We start from the raw sequence: 19570 nt of genomic DNA on the forward strand, positions 1-19570 counted from the left end.
ATCCCCGAGGCTGATGACCCTATCCACAAAAAACACCCCTCTAAAGAGTTAGATGTGAACTTGTGCAGTTTGTGACATGTATATGAAAGAATGGTGATACTGATGAAAGCACCCTAATTCTAATGACAGTTTGTGGGATACAGCTATGTGATGAATCTTTCCAAGGGTGCTAGGTCGTTCATGGGGTACTGTGTGCTGAGTCCTTCACAGGGTCCTATGTACTGAGTCCTTCACGAGCTATATTGTTTCATCTACAGTTACAGAAGTAAGATGATTTTGCAGAGGCTCATATATGTCCTCAAGGCAGGGACGAATTTATGTATACACTGAGCTCTAGTGACTTGTTTCCTGCAGAGAATTGTTTTGGTTTAGTTTTCTCCATCACGAACCTTGAACTCAGAGCCTAGGTGCTGACTTTCTTCTTGGGCTAATGGCTAACGTTCTAACATGTGGAGCCAAGGACCTCCTTGCAGCAAAGTGTCACGGCTTTGGTGTCTTTAGCTGAGGAGGTCTATCATCCTGCCTGCTCAGGATGCTGAGGATCTCGATTCAAAACTATCCCAGATCACAGTCCAAAGCCAGGCTGAGCAGGAAATTCCTTGAGATGGTTATCTCCAATAAACTATCAGAAAGCCTAAAGGGGTGCTCTAGCTCAAGTGGTAGAGCACTAGACATGAGCTGAAGAGCTTAGAGACAGCACCGAAGCACAACTCCTCCAACTTACAAGAAAAGAAAGAAAGAAACCGGAAGTGGAGCACTGAGAATGTTTCTTAGAGGTAAACTGCTTTGCATGTGTGAAACCCAGGGTTTGAATTCTCAGTACCACATCACCAGGGAAAAAAAGCCTGAAGTGCCTGTGTGGCTCAATTGGTAGAGTGCTGTCCTTGCACAGGAGAAACTCAGGTAGAGTGGTTAGGAACTGAGTTCAAGCCCCAGGACTGGTGTATGCACACACACACACACACACACACACACACACACACACACACACACACACACGGAGGCACCATTGCCAATAATGAATAATTACATTAGGTTCAGCTCCCTAATTGTCTGCCAGAAGGGCTCTTGAATTAGTGGTAGCAGTTTGTTTCAACACTGAAACATGGGCTTACAAAGACAGGATGAGTGCCGGGAACTTGGCCTCAGACGGGAGATGACACAAATGAAGATTTCCTGTCAAAACAGAGCACTGGGAGGAGAGATACCTTGGGGTACAAAGAGGTCTTTATCTCCTGACCTTCAGAGCCTGCCCACACACATCTTCCCTAATTGCCTCGCATGAATTGTTTGTTACATAGCTGTATAGGAGTGAAGGTTTTTCTCTGCCTGTTTCAACAATGAGGCCGACTTCCTCCAGCAGCCTGGGGTATGAAGAACCCCTCAGGCTACACTGGGAACATTGAGGGGAACCAGAGAACATGCACCATCTTGAAAGTACTCTCTGTGCTATGAAATCATTCTATTCAAATTTCCTAGCTGGGTCCCATTCTTCATAGAGACTCTGGATATTCACTGATACAAATACGTGGGTACATTCACAGACACATGGAATTTCTGGCTCTTCTTTTGTGGCAGTTCCTGAGGCTTGAACTGTGAGCCTAGACATTTTCGTTGAGCTCCTTTTGCTCAAGGAAGCAGTTTATTGTGTCTTAAACCATGATTACCCTAGGCTGGGATGCAGCTTTTACACCCACAGATGATTCAGTGATCCTAGGACCCAAGTTTAACTCCCAGCTCTGGCAAAAACAAAACAAAACAAAACAAAACATAAAACCAACAAAAATGGAGGAGGAAATAAACCAGGAAGTTTTATATAACAGTTTTACCTTTGTTTCCTTAGCACTGTGACCCTCCTGGGTCTCAATGACTTGGCTTGAAAATTGTATGTGACCTTGCATGGATGAAGGCTGGGGGCTGTCAGTGAAGCCTGAGTCCAACCCAGACACCTAGGCCCTGAGTTCGATCCCAGGACTGCCACCTACACATGGCTGAAGATCCTAGGAAACTTGTTCCTATCTATAGGAATACTAATATAATGTTTGAAATGTATTAATTAAGTTACTAATTAGCTAGTCATTCAAGTATATGATTGTAAGCAATAAATTTAGGTAATTGATTAATTAATACTTTACTAAGTCTCCTCCTGTGATTAATTCCTGGAGGCATAATTTTATACCAAATAATTGGTAATAATGTAATTATAAAAATAAGATATAGACATCACTCTTTATATATGGTTATTCACTAGAATCTACATAAATGTCTATCTGTGTCTCTCTCTCTGTATACATTTATAGATGCATATACATATGTAAATATACACACATGCGTGTGCACACACACACACACACTGCACTCTAAACATCTATCTGTTTATATATTGGCCATTCCTAGGGCTCGATCTCAGGTCCTCAAATTTGCCCGCCAACTTTACTTGCATCAGACTGGTGTGTTAACTTTTACCCATTCATGAAGTGGGTCTACTAGGTCCTGAGGAGTTCAAGTCACAGAACTGCCAAAAACTTAATCCTGGTGGAAATACAAGTGTCCTGCTTGTTTTCCTTATCAATGAAAGTCCTGGGTCTCAGGAATGATGTACAATACATAGGAAAAGCTATTTCTTATGTAATATGATGCAAAAAAATGATATATGTGAAATCATACTCACTAAAATGCATAAGAAATAAATAAAACACCAAAGAAAATGAATACATTAACTGCAATATGCAGTAAATATGTGTATGTAAATATAAATCATTTATTTAAAATGTATATGAATATTATTTTTTCGAGTGCTTGGACTTGAATTCAGGCCCTAGGAACAGGCCTGACTTTCTTGTCTTCCAGCATGGTAATCTTCCCCATTGCCCACAGTGCGGCAGATTTACCCAAACCCTGAGTTCAAATCGCAGGCCTGGCAGAGAAAATGGCCTGAATTACAAGTCAAGGAGCCTCATAATATTTTAAATATGTTCAATGTATGTATATATGTATGTTTGTACAGATGAAATGGAAATAGACCAACTATGAACTCAAAAGGAATGTGCAAAGAAGACATAGGCACAAAGTAGAATGTGCCAAGAAATGCTGAAGTATAATTTCAAATACTGTGCTCAGGTTTGAGGGTGTGTTCAAAGTACAGCTTCAAACAATGTAGTTGGATATCTTGGGGAAAAAACTGCTTTAAACTATTCTGGGATAATTGTACAAGTAGAAGCCCCTAACTCTGACTCTAATCAGCCACAACATCATCAACTTAGGAACACTTTTCCAAGTGCAAAGTGAGAAAAAGAAGGCTCATCACAGTTAGTGTTCAGGTTGAAGCAATGGCAATCACATAACTTTTCTTATGTGTTCATTTATTTTGGAGCATTAAAGTAGGAAAAAGCCAAGTAAATATTCTGCATGTACATAAATTAAGTGGGATGTATTATATTGGAAGTTATAGATTATGTCTTTTTATACTCTAATTTGGGACAATGATCTACTGTCAGTTATTTTCTTCTTTTCCTCTCTTTTGCCCTTCCACTTACATAATTATTATTTAAAAAGACATGCTTGAGCTTGAATTTCTAAATTCTTCAAAATTATCTGAACTATATCATACTTCTGGCAGTCTCCTATATCTTTCTCACGGGAAATATTTTGTCACTAAGATTTTTGTCCTATATGATATTGGATATCTTCTTGCCTAATTCAGTCCAAGATATACATTAGACTCATCCAGATATCTCAACAATTGTACCATCATAAAACACTTTCTTGCTTAGAAATGATGATTTTAGTATATCTGGTGCGGTGGCATCTGTCATTTTTGAATGACCCTAAATGATACTTACATGCAATCATGTTTAAACCAATATGCCACTCAGTAGATGAACGAATTGACAAAATGTGATTTATATATGTACGGTGGAATTCTATGCTTCCAATTCATAAGGAAATGGAAAGACTTGGGAAAATCCTACTAAGTAAAATAAACAAGTCATAAAGAAACAGATTCCATGGTTTTCCTCATTTGTAACAAGTAAGAAATGTCTAGGATAGTCCTAGCTGATGAACAGAATTTCTCAACAGCTATGTATATATGAACATATAAGATGACGCTGAGCAAAATGAACTCCTGGATATTGAAATAGAGGTTTTTCTTTGTGGTTGTTGTTTTTAATGTACTATGTGATTTCTTTTTTCTTTTGTGTTTTCCCTTATGGTTTATCCCCTGCTGTATTTTATTTCAGTATCCTGTGCATTGTATATACATTTATCTTTTTTTTTTTTTCTTTTTTTGGGTCCGTTCATCCGGCCTGAACTCTGGGCCTGGGTGCTGTCCCTCAGCTCTTCAGCTCAAGGCTAGCACTCTACCACTTGAGCCACAGCCCCACTTCCGGCTTTCTTCTTTTTGCTTATATGGTGCTGAGGAATCGAACTCAGGGCCTCAGGCATGCAAGGCAAGCGCTCTTCCACTGAGCCACCTTCCCAGCCCTATACATTTATCTTAATTTGGCAAGGGAAAAGGCACAACAAAATGGTGAAACAAAGGACAAAGGGCAAACCAATGCAATAGCAATACTCACAAGACAACATGTTGGAAATTTACATTACAACTTGTCAGGAGTATTGGGGTGAAGGAAAATTCTGAGAAAAATAAGGGAGGGTGTAAAAAGTTCGGCATGTTATGTATTCACTACTTTAAAATTACTACAACCCCTTCTATATATCACCTTGACAATAAAATTAAATTTAAAAATGAGTTGCATAAAATATAATTTCACTGTATTGTTATAGTAAATATTATTCTATGTGTATTACCTTTTTAAAAAAATGAACATTATGGCTGCTAATTTGAATTAATTACCCCTTTCTTTATCAGAGGGACATCAACTGGAATGTTATCAAACTATAAAATGTTTTCAGTATATGCTTGCCATTATTTTGAAAAAAAAACATTTTTTAATCTTTTCTCATACTAACTTAGAAAACAGTTCAATTCTAACTTTCAAAACTTACTAATTGTTAAGATGACAGAATATGTATGGTCTTCAACATTCCTATGACTACTATCTACTCATTTTCAAATTCTGAACATGCCATACCAGAGACATTCAAAACAGTACCTGTTTGCGTTTTATTTAAAGCGGCAATAGATGCAGTTTCCAATGAGGCGTTACATATTTAAAAGTCAACAGAAAAAGTAGACACATTCTGGTAGAAGATAAAACTATGAAGTAGCTATAATATTTAATTTCTCAAAAGTAAACATTTGTTAATCAGAGTAAGCTATTATTTCTATGACAATCAATCCCAATTTTTATTCCATAAAGTCATCCTAGACCAACAGTTTGCAATTTGTAAGGTGCATCTTAAAATTTCCTAAATTCACATCATGACTAGCTTATCACTATTGTGAAAAAATACTACACTTCTGCTAATATGGTGCCCTTCGTCTTGCAGAAAGAACACTATAGTAAACTTTGCTGCATCGTTTCCCCCCAGTGGTATTCTTGAGATCAGAACACTTGCAAATATTATTTTTATTTTTATTTTATATTTAGTTTATTATATATTTATATATATTATCCATCATAGTTATTCAGGAGATCTGATTATCTGAATATTAAGATCTGAAGATTATGGTTCAAAGCCCACCCAAGAAAGAAGGTTCCTTAAATTCTTATCTCCAATTAAACTGCTCATGAAAATCTAGATACACGTGGCACTGAGGTTCAAATGTTAGAGCAGTAGTCTTGAGCAAAACAGGCTCAGGTACAGTGCCCAGACCCAGAGGTCAAGCCCTAGGACAAAACAAACAACAAAAACAAAATAAAACCAAACGCCAAACCTTGCATTTTCTCATTTTATACATGGGTAAATAATTAAGGAAATTTCTTCCTGTGCTTTGTATAGGTAGAAGAAAAAAGATGTCACACAATTACTCTCTTCATACTATGTTACACCAAAATCTCAAAAGATTGCTCGATTTCTAAATTTATAAATTAATATCAATTTGTTGGCAACTTTGTCTAGATTATTCACAGTATCATGTTACACATGAACTGTTGGAATTGTCGATTAACTAAGTTCTAACTATATCTCACTTGAAAGAATATTCTAGGCAAATAGAATGCCAGAATCATTTATGAATTTCTAAATTAAATCTTCTACTTGAAAAGAATTTTGTAGTATCCTATCGAATAGTAAATTACAAACAAAAATATTTATTTTAAATCTAAATTCTAATTTAGCCAGCTCTACAAAGTCCTACATTAAATGAACTTTCCTATTTCTCCAGGCTTAAACTTTTGTAATCCTTCATCATTTCTTTGGAATCTAACAGAATGATGCTTACTTTTTCCAATTTTTGGTTGGGAATCATGAGCTCTTTAGCATCTAGGAATGTTCTGTAATGAAGACAACCTTTAAAACACAACTGAGGATTATATATTAGTTACACTTCAATAGGAAACTTGACTTCTCAAAACATAATGACAAAATTAACCCAAACTTCCAACTGTGTATGCCTTCCTTGTTTCTTTTTTATTACTTTCTTGCTTTGTTTTATTGAGACAAAATTATACTACCTAGTCCAGGGAATGTATCACTATGTTATTCCACTTTCTAATCTCCTGTCTTATTCTGAGTGCTAGAATTCCTGGCTTGTATCACATTGTCCTACCATTTTTTGTTGGTTTATTTAGATACAGACTCCAATAACATTTCTACTAGACTGATGGCTCAGACTGTTCATGTACTATGTTAAAAGCTATTCTAATATTTGACACAGGTTATGAACATTTTCAGATGCACCTGAAGGGGTCTCTGATTCCTTCCTCCATGGATATGATCCCTTTATTAATGATGACTTGATTTTCTATCTCTGGCCCCTACCTATATAATATTCTCAAGCTTTTTTGGGGAAAGTTCCCTTAAGGACTTCTAATATTAAAAATTATCACTTGATCCTAGTCTTACTCAGGAAATATTTTCTATTATTTTCTAACTTTTTTACACATTCTGAGAGTTGTTTCTTATGTGTGTTTGAACATATATGTGCCTTTGTATGTGCATATTTGTATCTATATATGCAAAAACCTCAACCATTTATTCAGCAATCTTGCTGAATTCCATCACTTGAGCCATTCTTCCAATGTAGCATTTGACTAGCTAATTATAGATAGTGTCTTAAAGACTGTTCTGCCCAGGCTGGATGCAAACTGAACTTACCAGACTCCTTTACATTATTAGGTTTTATTTCTCCAGGAGTATCAACTCTTAAACTACAAACATTTCTGTCAGTGTAAAATCTAAGCTGTAGCCCAGATTTTTAACTCGAGTTCATATAAAGATAGATGGACATTCACATTACATATGCTGAGTGTACACTGTTAGAAATATGATCCTAAGCAAGGTTCCAGTGGCTCATGCTTATAGTCCTAGCTACCCAGGAGGCTGAGAGTGAGGATTGCAGTTCAAATCCAGCATGGATAGGAAAGTTTCTGAGGCACTTATCTCCAATGAAGCACCAGAAAATTGGAAGTGGTGCTGTGGCTCAAGAGGTAAAGCACAAGCTTTGAGCTGAAGAGAAGAGGGACAGTGCCCAGGCCTGGAGTTCAGGCCCCAGTACCTTCAAAAAAAAAAAAAGAAAAACAAAGTAAAAGAGAAAAATAAATGTGATCTTAGCCACCAGTTCATTGCTAGTATAATTCCTGCTGTCTCAACATGGCCTTTTTTTCCAGTTAAATCCATGCTCTTATATCTGACTTGCTTGGAACCAGAATTATTCTTCCATTCTACTTTTTTACAAATTTACATGATTAGCTAGCATATTTAGAGCTAGTAGAAAAAAGAGAGTGGTCTCTTCCTTCATGTTCCACTTAGGAATAATGCTTTCTCTATATCATTCCCATAGATCTAAATACTGGCCTTGGCTTTATTGTTTCAAAGTTGTCTTATTTGCAGAGTCTTCTATAGTGCATTGAACCATTATACATAAACATAGAACTTCTCTTTCTTCTATTCCTATTGTTTCTCCTTCTATTAACATATGTAAACTTGGGAAATAATGCACAACACACACACTCACAAAAAAATGTTTCTGAGAACCTTCTTCCCACTTAAAATTGGTCTTAATTTACAGAGCACATAGGAAATTTGAAGTTAATGTACTCCAGGATAACTTTTTTTTCGTTTTTTATTGTGAAAATGGTGTACAGAGAGGTTAGAGTTACATAAGTAAGTTAATGAGTACATTATCTAACAAGCATTGTTACCTCCTCATTTGTTTTTCCCCTGCCATCCCTTTTCTGCCAACTGTCCCAAATCTCCCCTCCCATCCCCAAATTGTAAAGTTCGTTTTCAACATAGAGTCTTGATCATCTCATTGTTACAATGGGTCATACTGTGTCTTTGTTTCGGAATTTTATTTCCCTTCCAATCCCATAGTAGAAAAATGTATATGCAAGATGCAAGTCACCAACATCAAATACAGTGAAAACAGGTTATACCATGGAGGAAGAAAATAGAAGATAGATAAAAAAAAATCACAGCATGGTAATAAAAGAGTTCCTGCTTGACTTTACTCCCTGATGCCTCTGACTGTCTCCAGGGCTAGGGGAAGCTGGGGAATGGGCAAGTGGCGCACTTACCTTTCCTTGGACCGGGTCCGTCTTCCATGGGATGGACCAAGACCCAACATCTGGCACCCAACATGGGGCACGAAAGGAAAATATTCTAGCCGAGGTTAAGAGGTCTCTAAGGGTAAGTGAAATCCTTAATATGTGTAATTCTATCTCAGAGAAGGAGGAGGAGGGGGCAACATTAGGCCTAGTGGAAGTAAAAGAAGACTTGGGTGCCCCAGACGATCCTAGGCCCTCACCCTATTCCCCCAATTGGGGGGAGGTACAGTGCCCTATGCAGCCCTACAGAGGGACCTGGGAGATATGGACCCCTACAGACCTTCCACGGAGAAGCCGAGGGCCAGGGAAGTAACCTATGCTGAGTCTTAACCTGTTAAGGAATGGCCACCAGGGAACCTGGACCCTGGGCCAAAGGATTCACTTCCCCAAGCGTATTCAGTCAATCTGGCACCAGGAGCTAACAGACGCTTGGAATGGTATCCATGGGAAGCCAAGGATATTAACAGCTCTGCAAGGCAGTGGTAGAGGATGGTCCAAACTCTCCTTGGGCCTAGACCCTATTACAGGACATTGCTTATTTTCAGTGTGTCCCTAAAGACTGGCTAGATGTGGCCAAAGCTGTCCTCACCAGTTCTCAGTTTATTAAATTGTGTGTCTTCTTTAAGGAGGAATGCAGAGGGCAGGAGGAGAATACCTGGGAAGCTCAACCCACAATACCGACTGCTTATGCCATGTTAACCAGGACAGGAGAAGGGTACTCCACTGGCATCCGATAGGCCACAATACCAGGCCCATACCGTGACCAGGTGAGGCAGGTAGGACTTGCCTAGTGGTACTAATTGGATGAAGGGCTCACTGAGTTCCCCATAGCAGGAGTGAGACAAAAATTGGGTGAGCCTCTACCTGATTTTATAGACTGAGTCCAACTGAGTGTTCTCAAGTCACTGGCAAGGGACCTCCAAGATCAGTTTGTAAAGCTACTGGTTTGGGAAGGGATGAATGCAGACCATACAGCCTGCGTGGGATTGAGAGAGTGTTCCCTGAGCACATGGGTGGTGGCCTCGCAGGATGTGGAATGCAACAGCCCCAGTCCCAATCACTATCTTTACCTTTACAGGCTCAGACATCTGCAATGTCTGAGGCTATTACCCAGGCTCTGTCAGCCCAGGGCCAAGGAACCCCAAGGCCATCAGGGAGAGGGACATGTTTTAAATGCAGACAGGAGGGCCCTTTTAAGAGGGACTGTTCACACCAATCCCCCCCTGCCCCTCTGCCAACTGGCCCGGGGGGTCCAAACCACCCCCTACACCCTGCCCCAGGTGCAGGAAGGGGTACCATTGGAAAAAGGATTGTCAATCCAAATTTGATTTAGATGGGAAGCCTTTAAACTAGGGGAGGGGCATCCTCCAACCCTATTAGCTCAAGGTGGAACCCCCTCTGCTGTAAGGCCCAGGCAGCCTCATGGCAGGATGACCCAGGCCCATTGGACCATCCCCCGGGGAAGGCCTCCGCCCTAAAATGAGTATTTTCCTAGGTGTAAAGCAGTTTTACTGCCTAATTGACATGAGGGCAGATTGAACAAAGAGTCGATTGCCCTTATGAAATGGACTAGCCTAGATGGAAAGCAGGGAAAGATATGCGCTTTAGTGGCAAAAAACCTCACCGCCAATTTACTAGGGCAAGACACATGGATGCTGTGGTCACTACAGACCATCGAGCATCCTATGATGATATCCTGGATGGCGAAGAAGCACAATGGCTTAAACATGATCTAGAGGGAGTTAAGAAAAAGGATTTTTTTTAACTTTCATAAGTACAGAGAAGAACCTAAGGGACCCACTTGGGTGCACCCCTAATCCTAAAGGCAATTGTCCCCCAAATGCCTCCCATTAGGTGGAAACCAAGAAGCCCTATTTGGGTGGAGCAGTGGCCATTGACCAAACCTAAACTTGTAGTGCTCCACCTTTTGGTGGAGGAACAGATAAAACTTGGGCACATACTCCCTTCTGTGAGTCCTTGTATTTGTTATCCAAAAGGCATCTGGGGCTTGGTTCATGCTCCAAGATCTATGTAAGGTAACTGAAAGGATGGAGCTAGTAGGAATGCCCTAAGAGGTATGCCCTGGACTCCTGCTTCAGAATATACCTTGGTTGTAATTGATATTAAAGATAGTTTTTTTTGATCCTCTTACATCTGGATTACTGCAAGAAATTTGCCTTCTCCATCCCTTCTCTGAATATTTTCCCATCCTGATCAGGGGTTTGAATGGAGAGTGCTGTCACAGGGTATGGCCAACAGCCTGGCCTTTTGCTAACAATACTTGGTCACACTTTTAGGGCCTGTGCTGGGTTCAGACACCTCTCTTGCCTATGCCTACATGGATGACATAATTCTGAGGCACCAAGACCTGGGACGCCTGGAGGGCCTTCTACCCATGTTCTCACCATATTAAAAAAGGAGGGTTTTCCAATATCTCTAAATAAAATTCAAAAAGTATCTCCTGTTAAGGAGCTCGGATCCCAACTTACCTTGACTCAGGCCAGCCCCCTTAAGCCTTTGCTGGATATTGCAGCATCTCTGTCCCTAACCCAACTTGAAAGTCTTTTAGGTGAAATCAATTGGCTGTTGCCATGGGTTCTCATCCCTAAAGATAGTCTTGTGCCCTTATTCAACCGACTAAAAGACAGGACACCCCAAGAAGTTATTACAATTACAAACAACCATCGGACAATATTTTTTACAGTTCTAAAGAGCCCTGGATGAACTTTCCCTTAAGAGGTATTCTATACTTAAGCCCATTTCCCTCTCGTTGTTTGCAGGTGTTACATTGATATCTGCAGTTTTAAGTCAAAGGGGGGGGAGCCATTAGAGTGGCTTCACACTCCCCTGGGGGGCACACCTCGGATGTACTCTCAGGCAGAACAACTTGCCAATGCTATTGTCATGGGAAGGACCCAAGCCCAAAGGCATTATGGCCTTGATCCTCACTCCATTGTTTTTTCTTTTCTGATGGCAGACGTTGAGTACTCACTTGAGCCAATGCTCAATCTGCTCTCTCCCTGGAAGGATTTCTAGTTCAAATTGACTGCCATTATGGGTCATCTAAATGGACAGTCATGGTATGGCGAATTCCCCTCATAATGACTTCTCTATTTTCTCCTACACCTATTCCTGGCGCCCTACATGATTTTACTGATGGAGGTAAAACAGGCTCTGCACATGCAGCCTTTGAGGAGCAACAAAAGACCCCAAGCCAACAAAGATTTCAACTTTGTCAAGGATCAGCAGAATAAAAAGAAATGTTTGCAGTAATTATGGCCCTTCAAGACATTAAAAAAAACCTTTAATTTGTATTCTGATAGTTTATATATGATTAACTTGGTCCCTCATATTCCCTAGGCACATATTAAACTGGATGGAAACCCTATTTTCCCCCTTATGGACACCCGTAAGGGCCTATTAGATGTATGGAGAGCCCCTATTCATATTCAACATTTGAAAGGGCATTCAAAACTTACTGGGTTTTTATCCATGGACAATAATTGGGCTGACCAGTTAGCTACTGGCCCACAAGCTTTAATGTTACAAGAGGCCACCCGTTTAGATGATTTAACCCACAATAATTGGAGAGGTTTTCAACATAGATTTCCTCAGATTCCTGTAAAGGACTTCAAAAGGATAGACATACCTGTAAAACATGCCAACCTTCTTTTTTTTAATTTTTAAAATTATTTTTATTTTTATTTTTTGTGAACACACTGTACAGAGGGGTTACAATTACATGGGCAGGTTAATGCGTACATTTCTTATCAAGCATTGCAGCCTCCTCCTTTGTTTACCCTTCACATCCCTTCCCAGCCTCCACCCCACCCCCCACCCAATCCTCCCTGCTTTCCCCACTCTCACCAACATTGTAGAGCTCATTTTCGACATGGCAACTTGTACTTCTCATTGTTGCAACGGGTCCACCTGTATCCTTAAACGAATTGTTTTTCCCCATCTCCTCTACAAGTTATACTCACATAAAATATAGTGAAAGCAAGGGTTATACTGTAGGGGAGGGACATACAAAACTACAAAGAGATAATCTTATAAATGCGTTAGAAACAAATGCCTGAAAGGAAAAAAAAATTAAAATACATATCTAAGGATTCATTTTCCTAACATCACATTAACTGACCTTCTCCGCTTGATTCATACATATACTAGATATTGCAAATAAGGGAAACCATGGGACCTATGTTTCTTTGGGCCTGGCTTACTTCACTTATTATAATTTTTTCCAAGTTTTTCCATTTCCTAACAAATGGGGCAATGTCATTCTTTCTGATGGAGGCATAGAATTCCATTGTGTATATATACCACATTTTCTTGATCCCTTCATCTACTGAGGGGCATCTGGGCTAGTTCCATATCTTAGCTATGGTAAATAATGCTCATGCCAGCCCTTCTTAAAAGTACCCCTGCTACAACCAGAGGCCTCAAACCCAATGTCCTTTGGCAAACTGATGTGACTCATTTCCCAGACTTTGGTAAGCTTCAATATATTTTTGTTTCTATAGATACCTATTCAGGAGCATGTTGGGCCACAGCACATACAGGAGAAATAACTAATCATTCAGAAGCACATTTTCTTCAATGTTTTGGCACCTTGGGTCTACTAACACAAGTTAAATCCGATAATGGACCTTGTTTTGTTAATAAAGCAATGTCAGAGTTCTTTGACAGATGGCATATTACTCATACTACAGGAAATCCCTATAATCCCCAAGGCCAAGCAATTATAGAAAGAAATCAACAATGTCTTAATGAGCAATTAGTAAAACAAAAAGGGGAGTTAACCCCCATATATGGTTACAGATAGCTTTGTTTACCATTAACATTTTAAATTTTTCAAAAGGGACAATTGAATCCAGATTTCAGAAGCACTGCAGACAACTAAATCCTAAGCCCCAAGTGAAAGTCAGGTGGACGGACCCCCTGACACAACAATGGAGCGGACCTGACCCCCTAGTTATCATGGGCAGGGGATTCAGATATGTTTTTCCCATAAGGGAGACAGCCCCCATTTGGTCCCGGCCAGGAACTTTAAGTTTTTACTCATTTCCTCTATAGAGGAAGAAGCCCAAGGATAAACTAACCAACAAGGAAAGTAAAACAGCTATGCTGGTCCATGCTTGTGTTTAAAAGAGGGAAAGCTGAAAGGATAATTACTAACCATCCCCAAGGGCAATCAGCCCTTGAGAAGCTCTTGCGTTCTCTAACAATTGCAGATGGTGATATTCCAGCTGTTAGCTGTCCTGACCCTCCCAGTCCTGGGATTGTCCCTACAGAATCCACATCAACCTCAATGGGTGACCTGGGCAGTGATCAGCACTGGCAATGGAGAAATCATCAACAGCACCAAAAGAGAAGCTGTCCCTTTGACCTGGTGTCCCTTTGACCTGGCTAGAGGATCCTGGGATGTTGGAGATTGAGTCCCCCTTTACCAAGGACGGCCTGAGTGTGGGGGCCCACGAGGATGCACTGTGCCTCATGTATGGTACCCCCAATACCCAGGCTGCTCCCATGCTTTAAAGAGGTCAATCTTATAAGATACTGACTATTATATATGTCCCAGTAGTAATCGAACTGCTTCGGACATTTCTACCTGTGGTGAGGCTAATGTTTATTAACTTTACTGAGGAGGGAAAAAGGATAATTAACTGGGAGATGGGCAGGATGTGGGGGTTGCGGTTATATCGAAAAGGATAGAGCCCAAGAGAGCCAATGCATGGCTCTCCGTGTCTATTATGATAAGCTCAGTGCTGAAGATTACACCATACTTTAGGTGAACCATGGAAAGAGGAGGTGCCAATCGGACTAACCTCATAAGAGGTGCCCTGACCTGAACTTCAGCAAAGAGGTGGGTTTGCCATTAAAATAAAAAGGGGGAATCTGTTGGGCACATGGACAGCAAAGTTGGGGCTGAGAGGCAGTTTAGTGGGCAGAGTCCGAGTTGTTTATGTTAAAATCTGACTGTGTACCACAACCAGGCAAAGTGACATCTGTACTTGAATAGCTCAAAGACAGAAGGGAAAGTATAGAAAGTTTAGGTGAATGATAGGATGACCTCTAGAGTGATTGGTTGGTTCCTTTTCCTCCCCTTCCATGCCACTCGGTCTTTTGCTTTAAAAATTGCTTGCTGCGTGGTGATAAACGAGTTCCTGCTTGACTTGACTCCCTGCTGCATCTGACTGTCTCTGGGGCTACGGGAGGCTGGCGAATGAGCTAGCAGCACAGTTACCTTTCCTCGGACCCCGTCCACCTTCTGCGGGACAGATGAAGATCCAACATGTAGGGGGAGAACAAAGGAGGAAGCAACAATGCTCAATAAGAAATGTACTCATTACTTTGTTCATGTAACTGTAACCCCTCTGTACAACATTTTTACAATAAAAAAAACATACAAAAAATAATGTAGTGCTCAAAGAAGCACTTTGGGGGTAAGGGAAGGATATCTAAATAGCTGTACAAAATTCTACATTGCTTTTTATTAAATGTTCCATATGGAACTGAATAAACATAAGTGCTTCCATTAAAAATATTAAGTCACTGTCTTGGAACTGGGGCCAGTATTTCTGCCATTGAAGGGATTTGAGCTCATTGTCCCGGTAACTCTTTTACACCATTGGTGAAGGGGAAGCTCACTATCCTTGAGGAAAAGAAATTCAAGCTAGAGTTCCCAGGGCCTGCATTGAGGGCCTGCAATGTAAAAAAATATTTCAATACATGTGTAATATATGATATATATGTACATATGCATGTTTATTATATATTGATTATTATAATTATTGCTTTTGTGTTTATTTCATTTATTTCATAGTTTATTGTATTTAGTATTATTATACACATAATATTTATTGTGTTTTGTACATCTATTATAAAATTATACACAATAAATCAGGTCATTGACTTGTTTTTCATTAATACTTTATTATGTGTTGAAACATGATACATAATTAAATGGAGGCATTAGTCACAGTCATCACATGTTTAGAGTCTCTCCCAAGTATGAGCTTTTTCTTAGTTATCTTTTGACAACTTACTATAAGGATTTCTTTAGATGATTTATACTCAGAAGATTTTTTTGAGGATAAGCAAGTTGTGGGATAAAATTGTAAGGTGGGGGTGGGAATGAATGTGGCTTAGTGGTATAGAGCTTGCTCAGCATACATGAATGCCAGGGTTTGAATCCTCAGTGCCACATACTCAGAAAAACCCATAAGCTGTGGAGTGGCTCAAGTGGTAGAGCGCTAGAATTGAGAAAAAGAAGCTCAAAGACAGTACCCATGTCCTTAGATCAAGCCCCAGGACTGGCAAAAACAATGGGCCAGATGCTGGTGGCTCACTCTTGGAACCCTAGCTTCTCAGGAGACTGAGATCTGAAGACACAGTTCAAAGACAGCTTACACAAGGAAAGCCTGTTAGACTCTTATCTCCAATGAATCACCAAAAGACCTCAGATGGTGCTGTGGCTCAAGTGGTAGAGTGTTAGCCTTGAGCTGAATGGTGCAGGGACAGCGCCCAGGCTTCAGTCTGAGAAAAACATCTGGAAAAAAGAGTGAGGGATAGTCAAAGTACTTTTCCTGAGTGAGGGATAATCAAAGTACTTTTCCTATTTGCTAATTATGAGAATATTTTTGGGAAAATGAACATTGATGTACACCAGAGTTGGAGTCAGGGCTCAAGGTCCAAGTATAGCAGATCCATATGACCAGCCTCTCAGACTCTAACATTATAACCTTGTGTCCTACAGAGTTCTGAAAGGTCCAATATTGAAAGGCATAATATGATCCCCAAACCCTTTGTGATAAGCACTTGACTTCTATTGTCAATGTCATTACAGTTCTGAACCTAGCACTGCACAAGTAGCTCAGGCCTGTCACCCTAGCTCAGGAGACTGAGGTCTCAGGATCACAGGGTGAAGCCAGCCAGGACAGGAAAGTCTATGACACTCTAACTTTCACTTCTGAAAGGTCAGATATTCAAGAGCTTTCTGGGTTTCCCTTGGTGATGCGCGGTTACTTGCACACTACATGTTCTTAGAGTTCTCAAGCTATAGAAGCAGGAAAGAAACATTATTGACCCATCCTGGATTCAAATGAAGTTCTCAGGATCCAAGCCCTAGCCGTGTTATCAAGAACTACTCCATTGTAACACTGTATTTGAAGGACAGAAAATAGTTGCAAAAGCCGTGCTATATGAAGAGACCAAGGCCTGTAGGATTAGGAGGCAGAATGTACACACTCAACAGGAAAGTGAGCTGCAAAACCACTTTATTCATTCAGGCAAAACCAGCAATGGGGGGGGCAACTTCAAACATTTGTTAGAGTTACACCAGGGTCAGGCTTTTCTCAGCCTCTTCAAACGATGACTAATTAATCTTCCCTCAGGTGAAGGGATCCTCAGGCTATCTTTACGGTAATAATGGAGAGTCGGTTTAATGGGGAGAAGGGAGGAACAGAGTAGAAAAACCCTACTCTCTGGTCTTAGGGAGTAGGTTTTTGACTCAGTCAGATTTGAAGGCCCTTCTTCTACCTCTGCCAGTCCATTCTCCTTCCTTCATTCTCCACATAATTAATGCAAATCCCCAGTCAAAGGAGAGGCAGAGCCCTTTCTCTACTATCTCCAAGCACCCGAGTTAGAATCTGGCTCTGCCCTCTTGGCTCTTCTGCTGCCTGAGAAGTGGGAGAGAGACAGTCTTCCTGTTCTGTGGTGTGTGATGGCGAAGCTGGTGGCCTAGAGCACTGCAGAAAACCTCATGATTGGGAATTTTTCCCTTCTTTCCTCTTGAAGTCTAAGACCAGATTCACCTATCTATCTATCTATCTATCTATCTATCTATCTATCTATCTATCTATCTATCTATCTATCTATCTATCTATCTATCTATCTATCTATCTATCTATCTATCTATCTATCTATCATCTATCTACCTACCTACCTACCTACCTACCTACCTACCTACCTACCTACCTACTTACCTACCTACCTACCTACCTACCTACCTACCTACCTACCTACCTACCTACCTACCTACCGAGTGAGCTAGCTATCTCTTTGTCAGTCCATGGGTTGAACTCAAGGCCTGGGCACTGTCTCTAGCACTCTACTACTTTAGCCATAGCACCAATTCTGGCTTTTTCTGTGTATGTGCTACTAAAGAATCGAAACCAGGGCTTCTTGCATGCTAGGCAAGCACTCTCTCACTAATCCACATTCCCAGCCTCCTCATCTTTTTCTTAATGGTAGTTTTTATGTAAGTATGCTACCAATTTATGTCCCCAAGTTTAATTTTCTGAATGCTGGTTATTTCTATGAACCCTGATCTTCTCTTCTCCTGCCTGATTTGTGACTGTTTTTATCTTGGCCTCATAATAAAATTTAAATAAGGGCTGCTGAGAGTTTAAGGATGAATCATATAAGGACACAGGTCTGGAACCATGGAAGAGAAAAGCCATGGCCAGAAATGAAGAAAATGATGTGGTATGTGCAACAAGCATATCTGAAAAATAAATCAGTAAATAAAAGCAAAAGCAATACATATGATCTGTGTGCACTCAGGGAGGTAATATACACACATAAATAGGTAGGGTACTGGCACATAACTTGGCCTTCTCTTTTTGAATTTGTGTGGCCATCCCAGGGCTTAAACTCAGGGCCCCATGCATTCCTCAGTTGTTTTGCTCAAGGCTGAGGCTCTACCTCCGCCACAGATCCACTTCCAGCCATCTGGTCATTAAGTGGATATAAAGTCAACCCAGGCATGCCTGGTCTGTCCTGTATCTCCTGCTCGGCTCTCTCAAAGTTGGAGTTCTGCCTTCAGGACCACTGATCCTCTTCTGTTTTTCTGGTAGTTTATTGGACATAAGAGTCTCACAGACTTTCCTGCTCCGGCTGGCTTTGGATGGCGATCTCCTGAGGAGTCTTCAAGAGGCTTTCCTCATGGATTCGATGAGAAGCCACTACACACAAAACCTTAGTCTAAATCTTGGGAGGTACTAGCAAATCAGAAACATGAAGATGCTTCTAGTGTGTTCTAGATACTTAAGGTTAGAGACAAATACACTCATAACTATTAGATTATTTTATAGGTGAAAGGAGCAATGCAGACAATACTAGGATCACTCCAGCTTTCAGTCCTCGAATCCGAGACAGTAAATTCACTGTAGCTCAAAGCTAAGTGACAGAGCTAGCATGAACTGTGGGCCTTAGCTCCCAAATCCTATGACAATCATTTCCCACTTTTGGCTTCTAAACTGTGACCACAGGGGAAAATGAGGAGAGAAAATCCTTCTCAGAGAAAGCAGCTATAAACAACATTGGGTAGTTTACTTATAAATTCAAACTATTGGAACGACCCTGTGAAGAAATTAGGTTGTCCAGATTAAAACATGAAGAAGCAAAGAAAGTCAGGTGCCAGTGTCTGCTGACTATAATCCCAGCTCCTCAGGTGGATGAGATGTAGAGATTCTCAGTTTGAATCCAGCCCAGTTAGGAGAGTCCTTGAAATGCTTTTTCTAAATGACAACAGAAAAGCCCAGAAGTGGGACTGTGATTCAAGGCTAATGCACTACCCTGGAGCAAAAGGAGATCAGGGACAACCCATAGACTCATAGTTGAACTCCAGGACCTGCCCCCCTAAAGGAGCCTTTACCTCCATGTCTTTGTGTATGGATGCATTCCCATTGGTGAAACACCAGAGTAGCTATTATGAATTGCACCAAGCTCGGAAATTTGTTCTCAATTCATTGATTTCATAGCACAGAGACAGCTTTCATGACAGTGCATGTTCTGGGGATCCCATGAGTGGTCCTAGTGTAGCCTAAGAGATTCTCTGTACCCCAGGCCTGCTGGAAGAAGTCTCTCTCATTGTCTGGACAGGCAGACCA

Source organism: Dipodomys merriami, unplaced genomic scaffold, assembly GCF_024711535.1.
Source record: "Dipodomys merriami isolate MVZ:Mamm:240054 unplaced genomic scaffold, mDipMer1.0.p SCAF_600, whole genome shotgun sequence".
Lineage (NCBI taxonomy): Eukaryota > Metazoa > Chordata > Mammalia > Rodentia > Heteromyidae > Dipodomys > Dipodomys merriami.